We start from the raw sequence: 8,334 nt of genomic DNA on the forward strand, positions 1-8,334 counted from the left end.
GACCGGACGCCGCCGGCCCCCACGCGCCTCCGCCCGGAGCTCGCCCCGCTGCCCGAAGCGCCCCTCCGCCGTCGTTAGGCACCGTCCCGCGCATCCATACGGCGTCTCTCTCCTCGACCTCGCCGGAGCAGGAGCTCCTCGGCCTCCTCGTCGCCCCATCACCGCGGACCTCGCCGTCGCCGAGAACGGAGTCCCCGCGGCTAGGTCCGTCCGGATCCGGCCGGAGCCGTCGCCCTTTCGCCTCCTGCGCCCTCGCCGGAATCCCAGAGCGCCGCCGCCGCCGCAGATTAGCAGGAGCCCGATCCGGCCAGCCTCCTTTCGTCTCCGTTGACCTCGCCCTCGTGGGCCCTGCAAGCTAGGTCCGGCCCAGCCGGCCTCTCCTCCAAGGCCCAGCTCCTTCCGATCCAGCCGGCCCAACCTCCCCCGCGACCTGGGCCGAGCCCATGGTGAGCCGCCCGCGAACCCCCGCTCGTGCGTGTTTTAGTTATCCTGCGCGCATTCCTTTTTTTTCCACAATACTGCAAAGTCCTCAAAACCTCATATTATCAGTGCATGTTTAGGCTGCTGTAACTTCTTGTGTGTAGCTCTGTTTCGTGCGTGTAATATGTCAAATTGTTCGTCTCAACGAGTACTTCATTCCATTCAATTGCATCATGTTCATTTGAGTCCATATTGATGGCTGAATCATCGTTGCAAGAGTGCTAGGTGATGTTAATCTGCTGAAACTGTTACAACTTGCTCTTTTGTCATTTTTGCCATGTTTGATGTGTGCATCCTATGAGGTTGATGTCTACATGTGTTTTGATCTATGACGTGCCATATTTACAGTGGTGTATGCCATGTATTTTTGTGATCAATGTGGTGACTAGAACAAGCATGCAAACTAGGCTTCGTAATGTTGCTGTTTTAGTCCCTGTTCTGCTGTTATTTTGATGCCATGTAAACTTGATGCTACAGAGAGATCCATGCATATTTTGAGATACTTCAGTAAGGGTGTTTTGAACATATGGTTATGCTCTATCCATTCATGCCCCTGTTTGCAATTATGGAGTAGTCTAGCATGTCATTTGCTTGCTCTACTTTTGCTACAAAATGTTTCCTGGCAGATTGTTTACATGTTATTCAATTTTGCCAAGGTTGTTGTAGTTGATCCTTGCATGCTATGAACTTGTTCTTGCCTTGGTTTGTTTCATAAACATGTCTTATTGCTGATGCTATGATTATCTTGTCATGAAATGACTTGTGGTGAGTGAATCGAGCTTGTTAAGTATGGTACTTGCTGTTACTGTTTTGCTAGGCTGAATCAGTTATTTCGTGATGCTATGTAAACCTGCTGCTACAAGTCACTCTATGCATAATATGGAGATGTTCACTAAGGGTGTTTTGTTCTACATGTTATGCTCTATCCATCCATTCCCCTGGTTGCAATTATAGCCTGCTGTAGCTTGTTGTAATCTTGCTCCAAAGTTGCTAAATAATGTTGTTGTCAGCCTGTTAACATTAAGTTCAGTTGTTGCCATGATTGTTTTTAGTGATCCATGTACCCTATGAACTTGCTCTTGCCATGCTTAGCTTCATAAATATGTATTCTTACTGTTGGTAACCTTGTCATGCCATGTAATGCTCTGTGGTGAGTGGTACAAGCTCACCAAGATGCCTACTTATCATTGTTCCTGCCATGTTTGAATCTGTAATATAACTTGCCGTGTTTACATGGGTGGAGTAAATTGCTGAAAGCCACCACATTTGTGGCTAGGGTACTGCAAAACCACCACTTTTACGAAAAATCACAAAAAACCACCACTTTTGTGGCAAGTGAGTAACAAATCTCACTAATTCGAAACTGAGACGTGTTAATAGCAAAACTGACAGGTGGGATCCGCATGTCTGGGCTGATGTGGCAAAGATTAGTCCTAGTCAATGTTTGACCTGCTGAGGTGGACATGGGTCCCACCTGTCTGCCACACCTCTTATCTCCCCTCTCTCTCTCATGTCCTTCCTTCCTGCTCCGGCGAGCCTCCTCCAGGAAGGCCGAGCTCCCGCATGCCCGCCCCCCTACCTGCTCCTCGTCGCGTGTGCTCCCGCCACCTGCCTTTTCCTCGCCACGCGCCCGTCCCCTGCCTGCTCCTCGTCACGCACGCTCCCGCCCCCCTGCCTGCTCCTCGCAGCGCGCCCGCCCCCCCTGCCTACTCCGGCGAGGCCGAGCTGGCGTGTGCCCGCGCCCCAGTCCGCTCTGACAAGGTGGTGGCAAACACAGCCGTGCCCAACCGCGAGGCAGCGGACGCGGTCGTGGCCAGCCACGAGCCCGGGTGGAGTGGCTCCTCGACGCCAGTTGCTCCCGTCGCGGCCAACCAATAGTGAATTGACGATGGCGGCGATGCAGGGTCCCTGCAGGCTGCAGCTGTGGGGTTTCAGTCCAATTGCCGGCGGTGGTTGGGCCCCGTTTCAGACGGGAAACAGCGGCAGAGGTCAGATCTGGAGGCGGGAGACCGATTTCGGTCAGATCTGGAGTCCAGCGGTGCGCCGGCAACGGCGAAGCTCCATGGCATTGGGTCGTGCACACGGGACAGAGAGAGGAAAGTTTGAGAGAGAGAAGAACTAGAGGAAAATGAGAGAGAGAAAAATAAGGTGAGGGACTGACATGTGGGGCCTTTGTCCACGTCAGCATACTGTTCATATAGATTTGTCCACGTAGACCCGACAGGTGGGCCAGCGCTGTCAGTTTCCGATTAGTCACGACTCACAACTCGTTTAGTGCAATCTGTTACTCACTTGCCGCAGAGTTGGTGGTTTTTTGTGATTTTCAGCAAAAACGGTAGTTTTGGAGTACCCTCGCCACAAATGTGGTGGCTTTGAGCAATTTACTCACATGGGTGCCATCATATTTTGTGATCTTTTTTGGCTCATGGTCAGTAAGGGACTTTTGTTCTATGCATTTAGTAGATTCATGCCATGCCTTTGTTTGCCATGATAAGTTCCTGTAACATGTTGTTTGGTAGCTCTGAACATTGCAACCTGATGTTATTTTCTTCAAAGTCTGAACTGTTATTATTTGCAATCTTGCCATGTGTGTTTGAGCATGTTCTAGTGATTTCTGGAGATAGCTCAGTGTTCATGTTTTGTTATGCTTTACCTGTACATCATGCCCATATCTTTTGTTTTCATGTTGAGATGTTGTAGCATGTTGTATTGATGCCTGCAATATGCCTAGTTGCTGTTTTGGACAGCTTGTCCTTCAAACTTGTATAGTGTGTGTGTGTGTTGCACCGTTGCTCCGTTTTGAGTGTGCTCTATATGAAACTTGCTTGATTTTGCATGTAGTTTCATATTATCATGTTGCATCCTTGTTTTGAGGTGTTTGCTTGATGTTTGGGTGCATTTTGTATCAATGCCATGTTTAGAATCTCGTGTAGATCATCTTGGTGCATCTTAACTTGCTGTTTAACAACTTCAACTTAATGTTTGTTCAGATCTGGACCAATTTCGAAATTTGCATATGAGGACTTACCGGAATTGTTATATGTTGTTTCCGGCCTCTTTTAAACTTGCTTTGATGTGTTGCTCTTGTTTGCATCATCCCTTGCCATGAGTAGCTTCATGTAGCTTTGTCATGCATCATGCTTGTGTGTGCATCATGCCTTGTTCATGTGTGGTTTGTTTACTATGTTGTGTGCTTCTTTTCGATAGTTCCTGTTTCGTTGCGATCGTGAGGATTCGTTCATCTACGCTTGGTTCGTCTTTGTGGCTTCATCTTCTTCATGGACTCGTTCTTCTTCCTAGCGGGATTTCAGGCAAGATGACTGCTACCCTGGATCTCACTCCTATCATTGCTATGCTAGTTGCTTCCTTCTATCGCTATGCCGCGTTACCTATCTTTTGCTCCTCAAGCCTCCCAAATTGCCATGAACCTCTAACCTTTGACACCCTTCCTAGCAAACCATTGCTTGTCTATGTTACCGCTTTGCTCAGCCCTCTTATAGCGTTGCTAGTTGCAGGTGAAGTTGAAGATTGCTCCATGGTGGACAGGATTTTGGTTGGGATATCACAATATCTCTTATATTATTAATGCATCTATATACTTGGTAAAGGGTGGAAGACTCGGCCTTATGCCTGGTGCTTTGTTCCACTCTTGCCGCCCTAGTTTCCGTCATACCGGTGTTATGTTCCCGGATTTTGCGTTCCTTACATGGTTGGGTGATGTATGGGACCCCCTCGACAGTTTGCTTTGAATAAAACTCCTCCAGCAAGGCCCGACATTGGTTTTACCATTTCCTCACCACCACCTACATTTCCCTTGGGAGTAATTAACCCAAGGGTCATCTTTATTATAGCCCCCCCGGGCCAGTGCTTGTCTAAGTGGTGGTCCGAACTAGAGCCCTTTGCAGCGCCCCCTCAGGGAAACTTGAGGTCTGGTTTTAGTTGTACGGATTGCTCATCCGGTGTTGCCCTGAGAACGAGATATGTGTAGCTCCTATCGGGATTGTTGGCGCATCGGGCGGTCTTGCTGGTCTTGTTTTACCATTGTCGAAATGTCTTGTAAACCGGGATTCCGAGTCTGATCGGGTCTTCCTGGGAGAAGGTATATCCTTCATTGATCGCGAGAGCTTATCATGGGCTAAGTTGGGACACCCCTGCAGGGTATTAAACTTTCGAAAGCCGTGCCCGCGGTTATGCGGCAGATGGGAATATGTTAATGTCCGGTTGTAGATAACTTGACACCAGATCCGAATTAAAACGCATCAACCACGTGTGTAGCCATGATGGTCTCTTTTCGGCGGAGTCCGGGAAGTGAACACGGTTTTGGGTTATGTTTGACGTCAGTTGGAGTTCAGGATCACTTCTTGATCATTGCTAGCTTCACGACCGTTCCTTTTGCTCTCTTCTCGCTCTTATTTGCGTATGCTAGCCACCATATCATGCTTAGTCACTGCTGCAACCTCACCACTTTACCCCTTCCTTCCCTTTAAGCTTTGCTAGTCTTGATACCCATGGTAATGGGATTGCTGAGTCCTCGTGGCTCACAGATTACTACAACAACAGTTGCAGGTACAGGTTATGCGATGATCTTGACGCGAGAGCGATGTTTGCTTGTCTTGGAGTTGTTCTTCTGCTTCTTCTTCGATCAGGGGATAGGTTCCAGGTCGGCAGCCTAGGCTAGCAGGGTGGATGTCGTTTGAGTTTCTGTTTGTGTTTCATCCGTAGTCAGATGATGCTCTTATGTATGATGATGTTGTATTCGTGTGGCATTGTATGCCTTTTGTATGTATCCCCATCTATTATGTAATGTTGATGTAATGATATCCACCTTGCAAAAGCATTTCAATATGCGGTTCTATCCTTGGTGGGACCTTCGAGTCTCTTTAGGATAGTATCGCATATTGGGCGTGACAAGTTGGTATCAAAGCCTCGACCGACCTTAGGAGCCCCCCTTGTTTGATCGTGTAGTTTGGCCGTTGTTGAGTCTAGAATAAAACTGTTTTCTGAGTCTAGTTATATCGGAGAGTAGTAATTCTTTTTACTCCTCAGCCCCTTTGTCGCTCTGGTAAGGAATCTTGACGTAGGTGTTTTGAATTACTTCTCTTCCCCTTCAAACTTTCTTTAGGATCACACAGTTGGTTTTTCGATCGTTGTTCCTCAGCTCTTTTCATCCGGTGCATTTCTCGTCAAGTCAACTCGAGCCTCTTCATCATTGAGTTCAATCCTTAGTTGTTTTCTTTCCCACCCGCCCTCCCACCCTTTTCTTCCCGAAGCCTGAGTCTCTTTCGACCATCTATCTCATTCGTGTGGAGCCTCTTCAGTCTTTCCTCAATAATCTCAACCAGTGAATTCTCGTCTCGGTGGACATTCTTCATCTCTTTTCCGGTGGACTCAATTCTAATTTTTGGTAGTGATAATATTCTTTTCCTCGAAGTGTTCTCCTTGCTTGTTCGCCTCTCGCCAGTTTATCCTTCCGGAGTGTCCAAGATATCTCAGGAGATTCGTCTGTGTTCCAATTAATTCGAGGTTGTCACCTCATTCAAATATTTCAATTATTCCGGTGCATCATCTATCTATTCATCATCCCTTTCCAATGGTGTTTTCTTTTAGTCGGCCCTAACCCATAGGTCTTTTCCCAGGATCTTACCTGACTCTTCTAATTTCCCCGGAGTTATTCTCAATTCTTTTCAAAGTGTGACGTAAGAATGAATTTCATCAGTCAGATGCCATCTCCAAGATCTCGTTCATATTCTTTTCATTGTTGGCTCAACCTCTTTGCTTTTCATTCTCCCGGAGTATCTCAGTAATTTTGGTGGTGTTTCTCATCATCATTTGAAGATCGAAGAAGAGTTCCTCTTAAACCTTGTCCATTCTCTCGAATATTCGTGGGTCTAGCTTCATGTTATCCTTGCAAATTACCCCGTTTGTCAGAAGTACTTTTCATCCATCCGGAGTATGTCAGAAGTTGTTTTTCCCGTTTCTTTTCACCGGAGTCCATCATTCCAGTTATCGTTCTCTATTATCCCGGTGCTTCGTTCAAGTGTTCTTTAATCAGCTCATGATCCCTTTGTTCTTCTGAATCTATATCCTCTCTAGCATATTTGTTCCTCTAATTCTTCCCGGTGATTCATTCTCTTTCATCAGTCATTTCCAAATTCTTACGGTGGTTCGTTCAAGATTCTTTTCCTTGTTTATCATATTAATCCATTCGTTCTTTTCAATGCTACCGGTGGTTCATGAAGACTTTCTCAAGTTTTGTGCTATACCACCTTAATCCTTTTTCAAGAAGAATAAGTAGTATGCAAAATCCTTTGCTTGTCATCAATTTAATTTGATGAAGGATAAGCATACAATAAATCTTATTCTTATTCCATCCAAGTGAGTAATCCCTTCCTTCGGAGTTTGTTCTTGATGAATAAATTCTAGTTCCAAGTGTCTTCATCTTTTCTTTTCCGGAGTTCAAATTTCCTCGACCATTTCGTCGGAACCTCCATCTAAATCATCGCAAGGCTAATCTTATTCTTTCGTCCTTCATTCTATCTCATCATCCTTTTGTCACCGGAGTTCTTCATGGTGGTTCTTCATGATTTAATTCATTAGTCAGGTGTTCATCAAGATTCTTGTTGGCGGAGTTCAAGTATCTTTTCTTCTCGCATCTCGAAGTGCAATTAATTCTCGGTATTCTTTTGAAGTGGAGTTTTGCATTTCTTTGTTCTTCTAAGTTATCTAACCATTTCCGTTTGCGGTCGGTTATCACCTCATAATTTTGAGATGTTTTCCATAAGTCCACAACAAGCTTATTCTTTCGTTGTTGATTTTCTCAACAATTTCATTTAATCCTTCCTTCTAAGTTCTTTTCAATTCTTTCAATTCTTCCGGAGGCATTTTGTTGTTCATCTCATCAAGTGTCATCCCATCTTGCATAGGGCATGTTCTATTCTTTTCATGTTCAGCCGGAGTGCTGCTTAAATCCTTTCAGTCTTATTCGTTTCTTATCTCGTTTTAACTGGAGTGGTTTCATAGTCTATCTGATTCCGTGAGCTTTCATTTCCCGTCATCCTCGTCATTCCTTTCTTCTCTAGAGTTCTTGTTTCACCTAATCCCTTTTCCCTTCCGTCTCGGTCCTAAGATCTCGGGACGAGATCTCTTGTTAGCGGAGGAGTGTTGTAATGCCCCAGATCCGATGCGCCAGGTGTCTGCCAGTTATTCGCCGTCGTTTCCATGTAATTTCTTTGCGTGTTGCATTTTTCCATGTCATCATCTGCATGTTTTTCAAATCTTGCATCCGTTCGGGTTCTCCCGGTTCTCTGCGTTGTCCGTCCGGAGTCCAGACCTCTCGCGCGTGCCCCGTCGCCCCTCTCAGACCTTGTTTCGTGTGCGGGTGTTAAACTTTCTCGGAAGGACCCGAGGTTTGCCAAGCGGCCTTGGTATAGCACCGGTAGACCGCCTGTCAAGTTTCGTGCCATTTGGAGTCCGTTTGATACTCCAACGGTTAACCGGGTAACCGTAAAAGCCCCTCTCTCTCTTTGCGGCCCAACACCCCTCCAAAGTGGCCCAAAACCCAGCAAACTCCCCTCCATGCTCTCGGTCATTCGATCGTGATCGCGTGTCCGAAAACCGCTCCTCATTTGGACTCTCCTAGCTCCCTCTACCTATATATTTGTGCCTCCCCCCGAAAATCCCGGTCTAACCCTAGTCTCCTCCTTCCTTCCGCCGCCGGTCACATCCCAGCGGAGCCGGACATGTCCGCCGCCGCCGTGCCCGGCGAATCCTGTCTCACCACGCATCCCCGCAGCCCCTCCTCTCCGCCGAGGCCCGCCGAGCCCGTCTGGGGCCCGCGGGGCCCATCCCGCGCTG

The sequence above is a fragment of the Triticum aestivum genome, chromosome 4B, assembly GCF_018294505.1.
Source record: "Triticum aestivum cultivar Chinese Spring chromosome 4B, IWGSC CS RefSeq v2.1, whole genome shotgun sequence".
Classification (NCBI taxonomy): domain Eukaryota; kingdom Viridiplantae; phylum Streptophyta; class Magnoliopsida; order Poales; family Poaceae; genus Triticum; species Triticum aestivum.